Here is a 21,725-nt window from a genome sequence, read left to right on the forward strand (position 1 = left end):
ACGATGCATGTACATTCTAATGATCCACTTCCTCATCATCCATGCAAGACTCTAGCTATATTTTTTCTGCAAATAAAATCAGCCCTAGGAAGTCTGGGATTTCCTTCCCAGACCTTTTGATTTCAAGATAATGCAATTTTAAAAATCATTTTGATATTTTAAAATACCTGTGTTCTTACCAATCCTGGTTGAGGAAATTTACTTTGTAAGTGAAAGAGGATAAAAGTCAAGAAATTAATTCGTAAGATTAAAACGGTCCACATTTATCTTCTGGAATGTATGGGGAGCCCTATAAAGACATCAACTATTCATTCATTTAGACATACTCAATCTTACAAAAGTAAGAAGAGATTTTTGTCTTGGTGTCAGTTTCTTTGTTTAGCACAGAAAACAGAAATCATAATGGGAATCAGATGTAATTACTGACTGCCCCCCCCCACACACACACACATTGGCTCTGTTTGTTTTACAGAAAAGCAGTAAAGCTACTGATGTTTAGGAGGGGGAGAGAAAGGGGGAAAAATAGCTTGACAGTCCAGCTAAAGATCACAGGGCATTTGTTGAGATGTCTCCAAAGCATTTGCCTGAAGATTTATTTTGAAAGTCGTGCTTAAAAGTAAAAAGCTGTCTGCCAGCTTCCCTCCCTTGTGTTGCAACCAACCTTACTGTGCCATTAGAACAAAGAAAACAACGATCCCCATATTTGTGTTCATTAGGTTTAAGAAAGACATACAGAACAAACAACCTTTAAACAGCAAATCAATATTACATGTTTGCAAGAAGGGAAAAGAACCAGAGTGTGTGCCCGAACAACAAATTCGTATCATCACAAAACCTGGAATTTACTTGAAAATGTGCAACGTCCTTGTACTGGACTCCCAGACTCCTTGTGTAATGAACAACTTAAGTGTGAATGAAAACAGACTGGGAGGAAGGGAATTATGAGTTATGAAGGCAAACATTTGTAAGATTGTGAGAATAAACACTATTTTTTTGAAACTTTTCAAACTAGTCCTTCTCCCTCCAGAGAAAATTTTGCTCTTGAAGAAGGAACAGGCTAGAGAGATTCCCATGTACCAAAAATGTATATTCAAATGACATGTAAAAATCATCTTCCAATAAAAGCAAAATCGCCATTGAGTGAAAAAATAATAATTGAAATGTATACCACTATAAAAACCCACTGGGAATCATAGGTACTGAATTTTGAGAGGTAATAACTAATTCATTATGTCTGGAGACATTTCAAGCTGAAGAGGACAAAACACTAAAATATGTATTAATCCCTACAAAATAGCATTGGTTAAGATAAAGGATCTATCCTTCTCTTTATTTTGGAGTCTAAAAAACAATAAATATCCTCTCCTGGCCATTTCTTAGCATCATTTAGTCAAAGAAAGCTGATAAATTTTGAAATTGTTAAATAAATACTGCCTGGCAGTCATACCAAGTACAAAGAAAGGAAATTGCCTGAATGCACATCTTTCATTTATACCTGGAGGAAAACAGCCCAGAGCTTCTTGGTAATATTATTTTAATTATTTCAAAGGCAAATATAAATTACAGAAGAAAACCCTCCAACCCAGAATTTCAAATTATCCCTCAACAGATGATGCAAAACTGCTAGTTTTGACAAGATGATTATTTCCTTTTAAAGAACCCCTAAGGAGGATATTGAGTGGCAGGTGAGGATCAAAGAGACACACCTCACCAAAGTCACTACAAGTCTTTCATCCATGCGCGTTAAATTTATTTTTACAATGAAATACATTGAGGGCTTACTATTGTCAGCCACTCTTTTGGCCTAGTAAACAAGGTCCACAGACATGCCTGCCCTCATGAAGTTTATGACCCAGCTGGCCAGATAGAAGATAAACAATAAACAAAAATAAATTATACAGTATGCTTGCTATGGGCGATGTGTAATGAAAAGGAAAATGTCAAGGACGATACAGAGATTGGGAGTGCATTGGCAATACATTTAAGTAGGGGGATTGGGAATAGCCTCATTGAAAAAAGTGATGTTTAAGCCCAGACCTGAAGGAGGTGATTAGACACGTGGATACTCCAGTTTCTCAACCTCCGTACTGTTGACATTATGGGCTAGTTAACTTGTGGTGAGGGCTGTAGGATAGTTAAAAGCCTCCTTGGCCTCTACTCACTAGATACCAGTAGTACACACCCCAATCCTAGTTCTAACAACAAAAATTGTCTCCAGACATTGTCAAAAGTCCCCTGGAGGGGGGGATAAAAAAGGCAGAGTGAAGGAGATAAGTTGGAGCTGAGGTCAGCGAGGTGACAGGAATGATCCTTTGGGGCTTCATTGGCCAATGCAGATCCTTTGTCTTTTACTCTGAGTGAAGTGAGAAGCCACTCGAGACTTTGAGAAGGATCACTCTGGCTGCTGCGTGGAGAAGGTGAGTGCATGGGAAAGGTAGAAGCAGAGAGGTCAATTAGGAGGCTCTTATGTCCAAGTAAGAGATGATGGTATCATGTACCAAGGTAGGAAGACATGATCAGATGTGGGGTATGATATTTTTAGTGTGGCAAATGAGATTTTCTGTCATATGGAAAGAAGTGCTTGAAAAAAAAAAGGAGCCAAAGATCCTCAAGTAACTGAAAGGATGAAAATGCCATCAGCTGAGATGGGGATTGCAGTAGAGAGGGCAGGATTGGGAGGGTAGGTCAGGGAACGTATTTTAAATCATTCCTTGGCAAATAAGAGGTAGGAGAAAATTTTGGTTTTGCATGTGTCATGATGTTTTAAATCAAAGCAGTGGCAAAATGTTCACATGTCAATGCAAAATTGGGTAGAAAGAAAGAGAAAAATCTTTATCTTAACATAGAATCTGCTTACGGTTTCTCTTCGTGCTATAGGACTTTTCATAATAAAAATTCTTCCTAATACAAGAATCTCCACGTCGCCATGCAGCGTGTGTGTGGCATTTCTCAGATTGAGTACATTCAAGGGATATCTCACTAATGCTATAAGCTATCTTCCTTTTTTGTCTCAAGGGAAACTATAATTATTCTAAAGTAAAGAGTTACTACACTCAAATAAGTGTTATTACCAATGGACACCCAGAATACTGGAACTGTGTTTCTTTTGGACTTTGTTCTTACGCCAGCAACAGCAGTGACCGTGTTGGATTGCCATCTGTCTGCTTGGAGTCACCCCCACTGGATCTTGAGCTGTGAGCTGGAGTTTCCCTGCTTCTGTATTCCCAGTCCCTGGGACCTCTTGGACACTCAGCCAACATCAACTATATGAGTGAATGAATGAATGAATGAATGAGTGATTACAAAGGAGGCAAACTTCGTGGTGCACATTTACAGCATTAGGCACACAAAACAGTCCCACTGAGGCAGAAACCATGTGTCGGCTCCCCGGCCTCTGCCCTCCTTTCCTTCCTTCTCCTCCTGCTTGGTGTGATGGAAGGTGGCCGACTTGAAAATCAGTCAGACGTGAGTTGGAATCCCAGCTCTCCCACTGACTTTGTTATGTGAATTTGGACAAATTACCACATGACAGATCAGATTCCTTGGTAAAAAGACCAGTCCCTGCATAGACATCCAGCAAAGCAACAGCTGTGTGTCCAGAATTTTACAATCAGAAAACTGAAAAATCCAAAAATGGCTGTTAATTTCCACATACATGTATACTGTTTTAGCTTTAGTGACACAATCTGGCTGGGGGTGGGGGCATGGAAGTTTCTCAAAATGTCTTCTTCTTGCCCTGAGACTGGCACTGTTCAGGTCCAGTGAATAGGACAGGCCTGTCCTTGCCTTCATGGTGCTTTCTTCCCCCAGCAGGGAAGGCAGGCTTTAAACATAGATAGTAATTTATTTGTGGTGGTGTGAAGTGTCGGGAAGGAGAAGAATGACATAGTGTACAAGAAGAATCCAGACAAATTGGGGGTGTGGAGGTAGAAGGCTTTTCTGTGGAAGTTACATTTTTTAGCTACAAACTGAACCATGAGTTGCAGTTGGGGGTGGTCTGCAGACTTGGGAGGGAATAAACTGGAGAACGAGGGAATTGGAAGGGGGAGCTGGGAAAGAAGAGTGCTCCAAGCTTAAGGCATTTCAGGATCCAGAAGGGCTCTGGGCTTCCGCATTTCTTCATCAATACAATGAATATAATCCCCGTAGGTTGTACTTGGTTTATGTTTGATGGATGAACAAATTCTTGGAATCCCTCCTGGTAGTCAAACTTCATACACATACTCTCACCTATGCCCTAAAATGCCAAAGTGAACCACTGGGCAAGCTCCAAGGTCCCAAGGATCTCAGGTTCCAGTTTGTCAGCAAATGGCCACTTTGTCTTTCATCTAAGCTCTTCTGAATCACTCTTCAAACCACAGGGCACTTGATAACATTTGTGTTGTAAATACAATTTTACCTTTCGCCTGCCCAGTGGCCCTAGCTGTTCCATCATTTCTTTTTAAGATTTTATTTATTTATTCATGAGAGACACAGAGAGAGAGTCAGAGACACAGGCAGAGGGAGAAGCAGGCGCCCTGCAGGGAGCCTGTGTAGGACTTGATCCCAGAACCCCGGGATCATGCCCTGTGCCAAAGGCAGACGCTCAACCACTGAGCCACCCAGGTGCCCTGATCCATCTTCTCTAGTGTGTGTTGTACCTCTGTGACTGGAGAGGTCACCAATTTGTTGGGTGGTATGGTCACCATTGTCCTTATGAAAATACAGCTGCTGTCTGCTTTTGTTTTGCTTTTAATGCCTACAGACTAGAGGTCTTTTTTCAAAGCTTTACATTTTTTTTCTCTAGCTTGAAGGAAACTAAATGAAAATGGCCCTTCCCTTTTATTTAAAGAATCATTAGAGATAAGTGGACTCCACCAAATGAGGAAAATAAAACCTGAAGACCTGTTCCAGCAGTCACGTCTTCATTCCCTGGTGCTTTCATGAGAACCCCTGTGGCTCATGTATTTATGGTAACTCTATCATAAAACGTGATCTTTATTACAACTAGGTGTATCAAGTTTCAGCTCAGGGGCAAGTTTACGTCCCCCTCCCCAACTACATTTGCAAACTGGTCCTTTTTGAAAACCATTCAAATATTGAAACAACTGAGACAAAATGGGCAGCTTGCATCCTAATCCATTCTTCTATTGTAGTCACTTCAGGACTGTTAAGAAAAAAAGAAAATCTGGCAGAGAATTTGCTCAACTCATCATACGTTTCTCTCATCACTTCTGTAATTTTGAAAATGAAATTGCCAAGATATTTAGAGGTTTATGAATTATTTGAATCTTACAAGTTTCACACATTCTATTCATGTCATCCGAAAGACTTCAGACATCCCTATTACTATGGATAACCAACTAATTGTGCATGTTCACAAGCTGTCAGTTCTCCATTTCTCTCTGAAATTTCTTAAATCTAATTTAATGAATCCAATCTCAGGGTTGGGGGGGAAAGTCGCATTTTATATTGCAAGGCAAACAAATTAAATAGCAAACCTGGAAAATGCAGCAGCCATAGCATATTGTTCATTCAATCCGTATTGATTGTGAGCAATGTGCATGCCTCTATAGAAGAATGCAAAAATATATCAATAAAAAAATAACATATTATTCCCAGTTTCAGGAATTTATAATTTAACTGAAGAGACAGGTTGTACAAAAGTGCTCCATGGCATTATGACACTTAATTTTCTCTGCTGAGGTTGACTAGTTAGCAGAGGCACGTGCTTGTCTGGGTCCTGACCATCATAACACAAAAGGTGCACTGAGCTTGTTGCCCTGTCACCAGCTTCCCAACTTGCCCTATCGGTATTATACCTCTCAGCTCTGGAGATCATTCAGACTTACTTGCCTTGCATGTTTCAACAGCTCTGGCCATGAGGTGCTGCTGATAATGAGCAGATTCCGGCCCCTCCTTCTCCTCCTCATCAAGAAACCTTTATAGAACACCACAAGGAGCAGTAATAGAGGCTATCCAGACTCAAAGGGGCTAAAGGAGTAAATGAAAAGCCCCAGATCAGTCATCTAAAGGTGTTTCATGTCAGTGACTATGCTCAGGAAGTGGAAGCACAAGTAGGCGTCCGAGATATTTCGAAACCCTGTGGGGGAACAGCAAGGTGTTATGGCCTGATCTCAACTCTAAACGAACCCTCGCTCGCTGCTTTCAAATTCTATGCTCCTATTCTATCTCAACATGCCCCTAAAATCCTACACACAACAAACATTTTCATCCAGCTTAGAAACTCATTCCTGCCAGTAAGATCCTTTTATTATGTAACAGCATCTACTTCACCTAGAGATAAAATTACAAAGGTCTTGAAAAATGAGTAAAGAAAGCAAAAATGATTCTGGGATACTGGTAGAGAACATGTAGAACAGTATTCATTACAGCACATTTTTCAAACTATGCTAAGATCCTTCAGTAAGGGATAAAACCAATTTGGTGAAACCAAATACTTAAAAAAAAAGTAAAATAAAATGGGATAGGACAGGAGCAAGGTATCAAAGGATAACTCATAGGAGTAAGTATTATTTTACAAAACTTCTGTTTCAGTCGTGTGTATTATGTGTATATGTGACAAATCATGATGTCTTACTAAGGGTTATGATGGGAAAAAATTGAAAACCTCTATATCACAGCATTGTTACAAGATCCTTAATCAAGCTAAATTTCTCAAAAACCATATGCTGTTGGTATGGCACTGGACCTGCTCCAAGGTGATATCCAATGCTTAGCCATTGCAGTGGCTCTAGGATGCCATTTATTCCATTCCATGAGTGGAATAAGAGAACACATTTAGGCAAAGAGATATCAAATCCAGCTAATGGTCCCAGCCAGATCACTCTGTAATACTCTGGACATTTGTTTTTTTGCTTCCTTCAGAAGGAGGCATTTATATATATACTGACTAAAGAGGCTTTGCAGTGAATCTTAGTTTTACGATTACTATTATACCAACATGGACTGAGGACCTAACCATATGCTTTATATGCATTATCTCATTTAATTTTTCACATGAACCCTATAAAGAAGGTTCTGACATTGTCCTCGTTTTTCAGATGGCAAAATAAAGATTCAGAAAGTCAAGTAATTTACTCAAGGTCTACATGGACCCAAATCCAAGTCTGAGACAATGCCATCATCATGCATTGTGTTGTTTCCAGGCCATTCACTATTTGAACACCTTGTTTCTTTGCTTACTAGGCCAATTGATCCTAAAAACAAACATTAACCTATGTCTTCTTTATCTTTTACTGCCGTTTTAAAATTCTTTCACTAAATTTGTACTTTAAAGGCACATGGAAAATTTCAATAAACTAAGAATCAATAGAAAATAGTAATTCATTAATGGATAGACTTCACTAACTTCACAATGATCACCTATCTGTAGGCTATACTCATCAGAATACAACTCATCGAATATGATTGGGAGAAATAAATTGGCTTGTGAGCCAAACAAAAAGTTTTTATTTATTATCTGTTATTTTATTTCTCCTCTGCATTCATGCCTTAAATAGGTAAGTCTGTAGCACATTTATTAATAATAATCATTCTTCTAGATCTAAAGTCAGTAACTATGCCTCTCTCTTGTAAATTTCCCTTTATATCTTGAATTTTATGCTTTACTATTTATTCCTCCTAGTTTCCCCTCATTTTAAAATGATGGCTTCAAATTCTGATTTTGTTTTGTAGGTATTTAGAGATCTGGTTTACTTTAAGACAATGGAACAGCAGAATCCCCCAAGGCAAACTCACTGAGAACTGGGAGGTCCTAGTGGCACAATTAAATTGGCAACAAATCAATAGAAACAGAAGAGAAAAGAAAACAATAATTAAAACATTCTGTCAAAAAATAGAATGGTAATTAAAAGATGCAAACCATTGTTTTGCCCCACTAATTACATTTTAATTTTCAATAGATTGTTGAAGACCATGAAAAGATTTTGCGTTTTACAATATTATAGTGTTCCTTGCTAGGTTGATAACACTATGACTGTGTTGCAACTGAATGGCAGATATTTTCACCAAGAGAGAATGGGGCAAAGAGTAAAATGTTGTCCTACCTGTTATATAATGTGAGTAAACCTTTTATATGGTCATTCTGGTATGGCCCACCATGAATCATTGTACATATGTTTAGATGTGCACATAAGATGACATATGATGGTGAGGATGAAAGCTACTCTATTGAGTACCATGTAACAGGCACTTTGCTAAGCACTTAACATATATTACCTGATTTATTTCACACCACAAATTTAACACATAGGTAATGGTACTATTCCCCTACTTTGTAGTTGGATAAAACTAACACTTAGAAAGTTAAAAATAAATCCTGTCCGTGATCACACAGCTAATAACTAGAAGAACTAGGATTTAAATCCAGTCAGACCCCAGAGCCTGTTTTCTGAACCAGTGTTGCTCAACTAGAGCTTCCCAAACTCATGACAAGGCCAGCAGAAGCAGCTACAAGTTTGCTCTGTTCTTCACTAACCATTGCTAGGCTCATGTAAGTGATTGTGAGTTTTCATTTCATGGGTGCTCTGATTTCCAAACTGTTAAAAGTGCTAGGGGAAAAGGAGTATACTTTATAACTCTTCCAAGGAATTTTACTGCAAAGGGAAGAAGAAATGAGCCCTAATTGGAAGGAAAAGTATGGCCAAGAGAGTTTAAAATTATAAGATGGAAGAGCACGCATGTTTGCTGATGGAATGATTCAATGGAAGGGGAATTATGCAAGAGAAGAAAAATGAAGAATTTCTAGAGTGATATCCTTTGGGCAAGAGGAAATGGGAACTAAAGCAAAAGTGAGGGCACTGCATTTGAGGGCAACATGGTGAATTTGATGAAAGTGACAGGCAAGGGGCTGGGTATATGGTGCAGATGATGAGTATATGGATACATATGGTGAAGGGTCTAGAAGTTCTTTTATGATTGAAAAAATTGAAAAATTAAAGCAACCAGAAAATCCCCATGAGTGATTAATATTTTTTAAAAAATCTCCATGAGTGATTAATATTTTTTTTAAAAAAAACAACTTTAGAATGATGTATTTTCAGGTGAAATGACATAATATCTGGTATTGCTTCAAAATAGTTCAGAAAAAAATTTTAAAGTGCATCTCAGAGTTAGTGAAATATGGTAATAATAATACCAACTGACATTTATTGAGTGCTCACCATGAGTCACTGCATTAAATGCTTTACAACTGAGCGTAATTCCTGGTTCTCTTGATTCCCTTTCCATTTGTGACTATTCTCTAAGGAGGTTAAGAGGGACTCATCTCGATCTTTCCTATTCTATCATGTAAACACTTCACTCCTAGACCCACAAGGCTGACAGCCCTTGGTAGTACACTGGAAACCCCCAGAGAGTGTGAAGTGAGATACTGAAGATTATTTCCCTGCCTATAGTGGTGCTGCTGTCATAGGCTGACAAGGCTTATACTGAAAACATCCAAGTCTTTCTCACTTGGTCATTTCTTTAACTTTCAATCCTTCTACTTTCTTGTTTCACTTTTCTTCTCTGAGGTTAAAGAGACACTGGTATGGGGGCAGGGAATACAGGCCCATTCTGGGGCAACTGTATTGATTAATCTGTATCTGCATACAAATAGCATGGTAATGTTTTTGAAATATTAATTAAAGTTTCAGGGTTTTTCTTTTCCCCCTGGTATTTTCTTTTACATCCTCACCCCTGAGTCTTCTCATTTAGTCACTTCAATTGACTCACATCCACTGTTTAAAGAGATGTGAGCACAAAATGCAGACGAAAAAGGATTCTACTTCTTTGATATTAAGTTGCAGAAGTAGAGATCTTTAGGGGTCAAAGCGTGGATCCCTAGCACAGAAACAATTTGAGATGAAGCCTTGAGAGGAAGAATAAGTTTTCCAGTAGGCATGAAACTAGAAATGACTTGTAAGGGGAAGCTCTATAGCTGGTAAACCAGGGAACAAGAGAGCTGAATGGAAGGAGTTAAAGAAACAAAATGTCAGGATAACTGTATTAGCTGCTGTAACAAATTATCACAGACTGGGTGACTTAAAGAACAGAAATGTATTGTCTCATAGTTCTGGAGGCTAGAAGTCAGAAATCAGAATGTGAATAGGATTGGTCCTTCTAAGGGCTGTGAGGGAGGACCTGTTTCAGGCCTTTCTCCTTGGCTTATCAATAGCTGTCTTCTTTCTCTTTTTACATGGTCTTCCCTCTACAGTATTTCTATGTCCAAATTTCCTCTTTTTATAAGGTTACCCGTCATATTGCATTAGAGCCTACCCTAATGACCTCTCTTGAACTTGATTACTTCTGTAAGACACTATCTTTACAGATAGGATAAAGACTTAAAGGTCACATTCTGAGGTGCTGAGGTTTAGGACTTCAACATATGATTGGGGGCAATGGTTGGTATGTGACACAACTCAATCCATAACAAGCTGGAATGTGAGATTTTTCATGAAAGGATCCTATGGATGTTTACTCACCACAATAGCACCGAGCTTCCCCAAGAAGTCTTCCATCACTAGAGTCCTGGAGCTACATGGAGCTGAGGCAGCCTATGCATGCCACTCGATTCCTTTCACCCACTTCCTGAACCACAGAATCTGTCACTCTTATCATCATCTAGTGGCAATTTCTCTTTGTCCAGTAAGACAATTGTGCATCAGCAGGAATCACATCCATCTGTTCTCTAACACTTGGGGCTGCCTCATCCAACTTAACCTACAGAGAGAATCCTCTTGTATTGATCCCACACAGATGCAGCCATCAGGTCAACAGGGCCCTCATTATGCAGCAGCACATGGCAGTGTTCTTGGAAGGTCCTTCTATCACTACCATGGTGGGGCTATAAAGTATTAGCTAACAAGGCCATCAACAGTGGAGCAGTACTAAAATCCATTCCTGGAATAGATAATATGCAAAAGAGAGATATTTTTATTACATACATCTTCATCTTTAAGGGTTTTGTTTTCACGGTCCTGTTTCTAGATTTAATAGTTAGGGGTTAAATTAAAAATCTGAGAGTCTGCCTTCTAATTCCTAACTTGAGTCCATGTTTTCAATGTACTTATTAAATGAAATATGGTATGAAAACAGTACCAAACACAAGGATGGAATTCAAAAACACAGGCCTGCTTTCTAATTTTATAGAGAGAAATCTCATTAATCATTACACATCATATAAAATAATAAATGTCCTGTAATCACATGTAATAACATATAATGACAAGTAATATTCAGTGTTATGGTTTTCTCCATGATTTCTAAGGTCATGGCTGAAAAATTCAAAAGGAAGTTTGAGTGTAATTTGCTTCCCCTCTTCCACTAATATTATTAGACACACTTTGAACACAAATTTTGTGAGTTCTGCAAATTAAACCAAATTGAGCTCCTGTTCAAACCAAGTTAACACAAGTCTTAAAGGGCAGGAAGTAGGTAGGGTAAAGAAAGTATCTGAAATCAGTTCAATTTAAGAATCACTTCATCACACACACACACACACACACACACACACACACACCAAAAAAGGGGGGGTATCTCTGGGTGGCTCAGCAGTTTAGCGCCTGCCTTCTACCTAGGGTGTGATCCTGGAGATCCGGGGTCGAGTCCCACATCAGGCTCCCTGCATGGAGCCTGCTTCTCCCTCTGCCTGTGTCTCTGCCTCTCTCTCTCTCCGTGTGTCTCTCATGAATAAATAAATAAAATCTTAAAAAAAAAAAAAGAGTCACTTCATCACTGCAGTGATGATTCTGATGTATCAATTTCTACCTGGGAGAGACCTTCAGTAGCCTTGTTAACTATTCTCAGAGGCATCAATGCTATGGTAGATAAAAAGACAAAAAATGCTGGGCCTCCTTAAATGGTATATTCAAATATTAGAGAAACTATAATTATGGTCTTGTAGTAAAGTAGCTATGTCACCACACCTCAATATAGATGAAAGTATGAGAGAACACTCAAAAAAATAAAATTTAAATTATGATGGAACTGTAGTAGTTTCTAAATTAAGATCTATTTTTAAAAATTAGAAATCTTCAATTTGGCAAATAAAGCCAAAGAGTTGTTATGATTAAAGTTCCTAAAGTTTCCGTTCTGGAAAATGGAACTTATGTCCTCTCCCAATACTGGCCACATCCAAAAGGAATGCTATTCCCAGTTACTGATATTATGTTGATTATAAGATATAGTCTGAAAATATCTCTTGGATCCCTAAATATAGTCATTTTTTTATTCTTATTTTTCCTTTGTACAATTCAAGATGGGGGTTGGATAGAGTCATCCAATCGTATGTTTCCTACACAGCAAGGCTGGTTTCATTTTCCTGAGACATAACTATCTACCTTCTCATTGGCCAGTTTTTCTCCAGCTATCCTAGCATCCTATAACCCTAGGGTATTTCCTTTAAGGATTGAGAACTTCCCTTCAATCACATAGAAATTTTCTTCAACTTTCTTCCCTTTATACCATTGCCTGTGTAAAGATTAAATTCCCCCTTAATTATTCCAATTTCCTTCTTGACAAAATCTTGAAAGAATTGTTTATATAGATTACACCTACTGATTTCATTTCTATAACCTCCTGCAGAGCCTAATCCACTGCCAACTGCTTAATTTCTTCAATACTCCCTTGAAATGTTACACATCAAGGTCATTAGTGAGCTAATTACCAAGTTTAATACCTATATCATCCCCCTTCTTATTAAAAGTCTATATGCAATGGCTTCCAGAATAAGATTTTTGCCTGAATTTTCAATTATATTTTTGACTGTTCCCTCATGTTCTATCCTCAGTCCTCTCCTCTTCCCATTCTCTGAATTCCTATAAATTCCCATCTGCATGCAATTTACTTTCAAATTTTTATGTCCTACTCCGGTCTTTCTTCTAAACTTAGAATTATATTTTTAATTCTTTCACATCATTTATTATATTGCATTGCAATTATCTATTTATGATCTGCAATGCTCAAGATACTCTAATTCCCTCAAAGCAGAAACCATGTCTTTCTTTCCCTCCCCAATCTTCTGGTTTTTCGTCTGTCATCATCGAACAGGTCTTCAGAGTAAGTCAGCCTGTGCAGGTAAGTCTTATGAGAAAGGGGGCATTTGACCAAAACCTGGAAGTAAAAATGGAATGAGGTTTATAAATAACTGAGGAAGAGCATACCAGGCAGAGGGAATAGCCAATGTGAAAGACCTAAGTTATGAGTGTGCCTGGTGTGTTCATAGAACACCACAGAAACCGTTGTGCCTAGAGTAGAGTATGTAGGAGATAAAATTAGAGAGCTAACAGGGGGCAAAGTTCTTATAGGGCTACACCGGGCTTCAGATCTTTCTCTGAATGAAAGTGGGTGCCACTGGGGAGTGTGAGGCATAAAAGTACCATAAACTGATATCTGTGTTTGTGTGTGTGTTTCAGCCACTCTGGTGCTACATCAGATATGTTCCATCAAGGTGCTCCATCAAGACTGTAGGGAGAAAAAAAAAAAAAGACTGTAGGGAGAAAAGAATGGCAGCAAGGAGATTAGTCTGCAGGACTTTACAATAAATAGTCTACGCAAGAAATGACAGAGATAGTAGTAATGTTGGTGACATTAAATGGACAGATTCGGATTATGTTTTGAAAACAGATTTTTAAAAAAGATTTTATCTATTTATTCATGAAAGACACACACAGAGAGAGGCAGAGACACAGGAAGAGGGAGAAGCAGGCTCCTGCATGGAGCGTGATGCAAGACTCTATCCCAGGACCCTGGGGATCACAACCTGAGCAGAAGGCAGATACTCAACCACTGGCCACCCAGGTGCCCCTGAAAACAGATTTAACGTGGATTTTTCTGACATAAAAAATAAGGAGTCAAGGATGAGATAAAAGTGTTTGGCTAGAGAACTCTAAGGATGGAGTTCCCATTAACTAAGATGGTTTGAAGGAAAGGAATATAATAATCAGATTGCTGTAAGTTGGGTCGCTATGGAAGTTATATAAGGACTGTTTTGAGGGAGCACGACTGGGGTCAGGTTGTGACAAGTTACCAGGCTGTTGCAGTAGTCTAGGAAAGAGATCATTAGAACCTGCCCCAGAGCAAGGTTTGCTGAGATAAGATGAAAGAACCGATTCAAGAAATATTTCAGGGAAAACTATTTTCTATATTTATAGATATCTGTTGCAAAAAGGAGTCATGTTGAAGGATATAATCTTGAAATTTAAATTTTGAAAAAAAATAAAAACAAATGTCCAGCTCAACAGAACTTGTAAATTCTTTCTGTGTGAGAGTTCAGTGATACATATCCTTTTTTGAAATAATAGTTAAACGTAATGCTGGATTAGAACCGTTTTGCTTGATTAGTGGTTTTTTTTTTTCCTTTTTAAAGAATTTCTAACATATATTTGCTGAAAAATTATCCCCCAAGGAGGATGATAAAAGGAAAAATTGTAATTAAAATGACAGCAATCATCACCGAATATTCATTGAGAATCCACAGTATTTCAAAATAATGAATTATGAACTCCAATGAGAATAATAAAATGCATTTTACCTCTACTTTTCAAAGTAAACTGGGTGACGGGCATTAAGGAGGGCACATGATATGATGAGTACTGGGTGTTATAGGCAACTGACGAAATCACTGAACTCTACATCTGAAACTAACGAGGTACTATATGGTGGTTAATCGAACTGAAATTTTAAAAAAAACTTTTCATTCAAACATAATATCCATAAAAATAAGTACATAAATCTTAAATATACATCTCAATGAATTTTTACAATGTGAACATATCCCTGTCACCAGCACCCAAATTAAGAAACAGAACACATCCAGCTCTCAAAACTCCCCCTTTGTTTCCTTCTCATTATAACCCCCCCCCCCCCCCGCGGGTAGTCAGTCTCCTGACTTGCATCCCTATGAAAGAGCTTTGCCAGTTTTCAGCTTTATGTAAATGAAATAATATAAATAGTATCCTTTGTATCTGGCTTCTTTCCCTGAACATTATCTTTGTGAGATTCAGTCATATTATCCCATGTACTCCATTCATTTTCATTGCTTTATATATTTTAATTGGTTGAAATTCACACAATTCATTTGTCCATTATACTATTGATGGACATTTGTGTTACTCCCAGTTTCTAGCTATAATGGGCAGCACCATTAGGAACATTCTTGTAGTGTCCTTATATCTATATATGTATATAGCTACATACCTGTATATATAGATATAAATCTGCTGGGTATATACTGAGAGTAAAATTCCTAGGTTATAAATTATGCATCTATTCAACTTTGATTGACACTGCCAGACAATTTTTCCAAAGTGCCTGTTACATTGTCTTTATTTTTTCTGTTTAAATGTTTAGAAAAAAACTTCGTTCTAGAACGGATTTTGATCTTTTCAGGAAATAATTTAATCATACACCCCAAATTTTGTTATTGTATCAGAGTCAATTACAAAAGATCTGACTATGTAAGGAAATTATTTTAGAGATGTGGTTTACATAAGACATAGTACTAAAAATCAAAAAGCTAAAGAAAAGATAAATAATGTGCAGTAATAATGATAATAGCTAAGTTTGTTTCGAGCAGCTAATGGCTCCCCGCATAAAGGAGACAAGACAAAAGAGGGATGCAGCTTCTTTCCCCCAAATGCCCCAGCATGGGTGTCCTTGTGTCTCACTGAGCCAAAGTCTAGCCATTCTGAGGGCATTTGGTCAAGTTACCAAATGGCATAGCTGTTATGTTTAATATGCTGTTTAGTGCCATATCCTCAGCTCTCAACACAATATCTGGCACAGAGTAGGTGCTGAGTATATAACTGTCAAATGAATACATAAATGAATTATTAATAGAAGTAACTGCTGGGAAAACATCTGATTGGGAAAGATGAGCCTGAAGATTTATGCTACTGACCTAATCACACCATAAAACTGTCTCTTTGTTCTTTAGTTAAATGTGTGACCTGGAATCAGCTAGGTCATCCTGCCCTTCAGGCTTCAAATGAGTTGGCTCAAACCACTAGTACCTATGTCCTGGGAAAGCCAATGTTTACACAAATCCCTCCTGAGAATCTTGGAGGAATTTCCATTTTTGTTCATCACTGATGGTTTTATACAGTCAGATCCATTGGATTAGTTCATCTTGTGAAGCATCTTGCCATATTCTGTATGCCCTCCTTGTCCTATACTGTGTGGTCTTATACTGGACACCAACTTGATTCCTTTCTGTCTTCAAAATACCACCAGTGCAGTACCATATGTGCAGCAAGTTTTGAATAAGGCTTGGAGTAGTAGAGGAAGCTTACATCCTGGAACCACAAATAACTTAAAATTGGCTAGTGGACCACCTTGTTTTAAAATGTGTCAGATATACTGACACCTAGAATCTTACTACTAGTAAAGTGTCTTACTAAAAGTAGATACTTTTCTCCAGGAGTTCCAACCTTCTGACTAATTGGTCAGTCTTCCTTTTCTTGACCCATCTTCTCCCATTCTCTTCTTTCAAATGCTTGTTAACTTTATACGCAAAAAGTTTTAGTTTTCTGGATTGATCTATTCTAAAGCTCTCTACCTCCCACCTTCCATTCTTTCCACTCTAGCATCTATCTGTCATACAACAGTCAGAGCAATCTTCTTAAAATGTAAATCTCCTGCTCCAAACCTAACCGCTCCCCTCCCAATTGCATCCCTCTCACTTGAATGAAAACACAAACTCCTTGCCAGCACTACCAAATCTTACATGCTTTGGCCCCTGTTGCATCTCACACTTCATTGCCTTCTATTCTCCTTCTTACTCACTATTCTCCACTTGCCCTGGTTTACTTGTTATTCCTTAAGCACGTTAAGTTCATTCTGCTCTAAGGCTGTTCTCCTTGATACTTCCTTCTGCTTAGATCTTTACAGCTCTGTGTCTTTCCATCATCAATGAGTTGGCTTAAACCACTGCTCAAATGTCACCTCTTCAAAGAGACCTTCACTATCTATATAAAGTAGCAATCTCCTTTCCCCATTTTCTCTATAGCTCTTACCACCATTTGCAACCATTTTAAAAATTAATTCTTTCTTTCTATGTATGTATGTATGTATGTACGTAATCTCCCCAGACTAGAACCAGTGTGGCGTGAAGGTAAAGAAGTTCCTGCCCTTTTTTACTTGAGTATCTCAGGACCTAAAAATTTACACATAAGCATTTCCTATATATTTGCTGAATGAAGGAGTGAATGAGGGAAAGAATACTTTGTCACTCTCTCCCTACTGAACTTGTACTCCGGACTTCAACTTATATATCTAAAGATACCGATTAATATGATTAGCTAACAACAACAATGACAAAAATATGAAGAGCAAAGGTGATATTATGCTTCCTGACTTTAGACTATATTACAAAGCTACAATAATTACAACAGTATGGTATTGGCACAAAAACAGACACGTAGATCAACAGGACAGAATAAAAAGCCCAGAAATAAATCCACACCTATATGGTCAATTAATTTATTCAAAGGAGGCAAGACTATACAATGATGAAAAGACAATCTCTTGGATAAATGATGTTGGGAAAACTGGACAGCCACATGCAAAAGAATTAAACTGGACCACTGTCTCATACCAAACACAAAAATTAACTCAATATAGATTAAAGACTTAAATAGAAGACCTGAAACCATAAAACTTCAAGAGGAAAACAGGCAGTAAGCTCCTTGACACAGGTCTTGGCAATGATTGTTTGGATTTGACAACAAAAGCAAAGACAACAAAAGCAAAAACAAATATGTGGACTACCTCAAACTAAATGGCTTCTGCACATCAAAGGAAGCCATCAACAAAATGAAAAGTCAACCTATTGAATGGGAGAAAATATTTACAAATCATCTATCTGATAAATAGTATCTAAAGTCAGGACACCTGGGTGGCTCAGCGGTTTAGCGCCTGCCTTCAGCCCAGAGTGTGATCCTGGAGTCCGGGGATTGACTTCTGCATCGGGCTTCCTGCAGGGAGCCTGCTTCTCCCTCTGCCTATGTCTCTGCCTCTCTCTGTCTCTCATGAATAAATAAATAAAATCTTTTAAAAAATAGTATCTAAAGTATACAAGGAACTCATATAGCTCAATAGCAAAACAAAAACAAAAAACTGATTAAAAAATGGGCAGAGTCTGAATAGACATTTTCCAAAGACGACATACAGGTAGTCAACAGCAGGTACATGAAAAGGTGCTCAACATCACTAATCACCAGGGAAATGCAAATCAAAACCACAATGAGATCAAAAAGGTAAGAAATAACAAATGTTGGTGAGGATGTGGAGAAAAGGAAACCCATGTGCACTGTTGGCAGGAATGTAAATTCGTGTAGCCACTATGGAAAACAGTATGGCATTTCTTCAAAAAATTAAAAATAGAACTATCATGATCCAACAATTCTACTTGGAAATATTTATCCAAAGGAAGTGAAATCACTAACTTATATGGAAGCAACTTAAGTGTCCATTGATAGATGGATTATAAAAATGTGGTATTATATATGTTTACAATGAAATACTATCAGCCATTAATATGGCTGATATTAAGAAGAAAATCTTGCCCTTTCTGACAACATGCATGAATATTGAGGGCATTATGGTAAGATAGACAAAGACAAATATCAGATAATCTCATTTATATGTACAATCTAAAAACAAAACAAACAAAAACCCAAGCTCATAGGTACAGAAAACAGATTGGTGCTTGCCAGAGGTAGGGGTAGGAGGTGGGTGAAATGGGTGAAGGTACTGAAAAGGTACAGACTTTCAGTCATAAAATAAGTAAGTCATGGGGACATAATGCACGATATAGTGACTACAGTTAATAATACTGTTTTGTGTATTTGGAGGTTGCCAAGAGAGCAAATCTTAAAAGTTCTTACCAAAAGAAAAACAAATCTGTAACTACGCAAGATGATGATGTTAACCAGATCCATGGTGGTGATCACTTTGCAATGTATATAAAGACTGAATCATTATGTTATATTCCTTAAGCTTACACAATATTATATCTCAGTTACATCTCAATTTAAAAGAGAATTTTACTAGAGGAACTGTTCTACAAAAATGAAAGTTTTTTAGGCAAAAGGAAATTATGTCAGATGATAATTTGGATCTACACAAATGAATGAAGAGCTCTGCAAATGAAAAACACATGAATAGAAATACTTTCCTAGTTTGAAACTTCTTTTACAGATCATTGACTGACTAAAGCAAAAGTAATAATGAATTTTCAAGTTTACAGTACAGTTGACCCTTGAACAACGTGGGTTTGAACTGTGGAGTTCTACTTTTATACAGATTTTTTTATATAAATACAGTACTGTAAATGCATTTTTTTTCTTTAGGATTTTCTTAATAACTTTTTTCTCTAGCTTACTTTATTGTAAGAATATAGTATATAATACAGCACACAAACTATGCATTAATTGATTGTTTATGTCATCAGTAAGGCTTCCTGCTAACAACAGGATTTAGTAGTTAAGCTTGGGGGGAGCAAAAGTTATACATGAATTTTGGACTGTGAAGGGGGTTCAGTGCCCCTAATCCTCACACTGGTCAAGGGTCAGCCATATATGTAAAAGTGAAATGTTTTCACGATAACACAGTGGTAGGTAAATGGAAACCTTCTGTTACGAGTCTTATACTATATGTGCATTGAAGCTAGACAGTAATAACTTAAAAACATATATTATAAACCCTGGAGTAACCACCAAAACAGTAAAACAAAGTGGTATAGCTAACAAGCCAGTAATGGAGATAAAATGGAATTTAAATAAAAACTAACTTAACCTAAAAGAAGTCAGGGAAAAAAATTTTTTTAAAAAATCAGAACAAAAAGCAGATGGGACTGCTGGAAAATAAATAGCGATATGTTGAATTTAAATCCAGTGATATTGATAACTACATCAAATATCATGACCTAAATAAACTTAAAAGGCAAGTAAGATAAAAAACCAAAACCCAATTATATGCCCTCTATAAGACCCATAAATACTAAGACAAAGATAAGAGTAAAGTTAATGAATGGGAAAAGATACACTATAAAAACATGAATAAAACCAAAGCTAGACTTTCCTTACTACCCAGAGAGAGGTCCATACAACATTGCTCTGCACCCCTGTCATAACTTAAAGGGGAACTTTCATGATGTCCAGAGTCCTGATGTCCTAGCAATGAGGGAGGAGGATGTCCTCAAATTTCCTGCAGCAAGAACCAACTTATATGGTACCAACCTTGACTTCCAAATGTAACACTACCTCTACAAAAGGAAGAGTGATGGTATCTATATCATAAATCTGAAGAGAACCTGGAAGATGCTTCTGCTGGCAGCTCATGCCAGCGTTGCCATTAAACACCCAGATGATGTCAGTGTCATATCATCCAGGAGCAGTGGCCAGCAAGCTGTGCTGAAGTTTGTCGCTGCTGCTCCTGGAGGCACTCCTATTGCTGTTTGCTTCACTCCTGGAACCTTCATTAAACCAGATCCGGGCAGCCTTCTGGGAGCCAAGACTTCTGGTGGTTACTGATCCCAGAGCTGACTACCAGCCTCTCACAGTGGCATCTTATGTTAACCTACCTGCCATCGCTCTGTGTAACACAGACTCTCCTCTGTGCTGTATGGACATTGCCAACCCTTGCAACAAGGGGGCTCACTCCGTGGGTTTGATATGGGGGCTGCTGGCCAGGGAAGTTCTGTGTATTTGTGGAACCACTTACCATAAACACTCATGGGAGGTCATGGATGATCTCTACTTCTAAGATCCTGAAGAGGTTACAAAGTAAGAGCAGGCCAATGCTGAAAAGGCTGTGACCCAAGAGGAGTTTCGAAGTGAATGGACAGCTCCAGCTCCTACGTTCACTGCTACTCAACCTGAAGTCACAGACAGGTCTGAAGGCATGCAGGTGCCCTCTGTGTCTATTCAGCAGTTCCCTACTGAAGACTGGAGTGCTCAGCCTGCCCCCATTTTAAATTTACTTGAACATCATTTTTTCAAAGACAGGAACTATTAAAGCTCACTCAAGAAAAAAAAAAGGAAAAAGGAAATAAATCATCTGAATATCTACTAAAGACACTGAATTTGTAGTTTAAAAAAATCTCCCCATGAAGATTATGTCCGGCTTTAATAGTTAATTCTACTAAGCATTTAAGGAGGAAATAATACTAATTCTATATAAACTCCTAGAAAATAAAAGTGGGTGGAATTCCTTTCATTTCTAAGATCAGTATTACCCTGATTCAATACTGAAGATATTATAAGAAAAAAATTCACAGAATATTAAGATAATAAACCAAGTCAAAGTTATTTCAAGAATCCAAGGTTTGTTTAATGTTGGAGACTCAGTTAGTGTAAATTCAGCAAATGAACAGCCTTTAATGAAGGATTACAAGAAGGTGATAGGGCTAGTTGCTCAACTGGTGTGAAGTTACAGTTATACAAAAAGGGTAAGTTCCAGAGATCTGCCGTAGAACATGGTACGTAGCATTAACAATAAGGTATTGTACACTTAAGAATTTGTTAAGAGAGTAGATCTCATGTTAAGTGTTCTTACCACAAAATAAAACATGAGACATAAGAAAACTTTTAGAAATGATGCATGTGTTTATTCCCTTGGTTGTAGTGATGGTAACACAAGTGTATACATATGTCTAAACTCATCAAATTGCATATATGAATTATGTGCAGTTTTCTGTGTATCAATTATGCCTCAATAAAGCTTGGAAGAAAAAGGATATA

The 21,725-nt window shown here is 37.8% G+C and overlaps 1 pseudogene; it reads left to right on the forward strand.

The window, feature by feature from the left end:
- Positions 1 to 18,520: 18,520 nt before the first annotated feature.
- Positions 18,521 to 21,000, forward strand: LOC129512423 (40S ribosomal protein SA-like; annotated as a pseudogene).
- The last annotated feature ends 725 nt before the right edge of the window (positions 21,001 to 21,725 follow it).

This window comes from Nyctereutes procyonoides, unplaced genomic scaffold, assembly GCF_905146905.1.
Source record: "Nyctereutes procyonoides isolate TBG_1078 unplaced genomic scaffold, NYPRO_anot_genome, whole genome shotgun sequence".
NCBI lineage: Eukaryota > Metazoa > Chordata > Mammalia > Carnivora > Canidae > Nyctereutes > Nyctereutes procyonoides.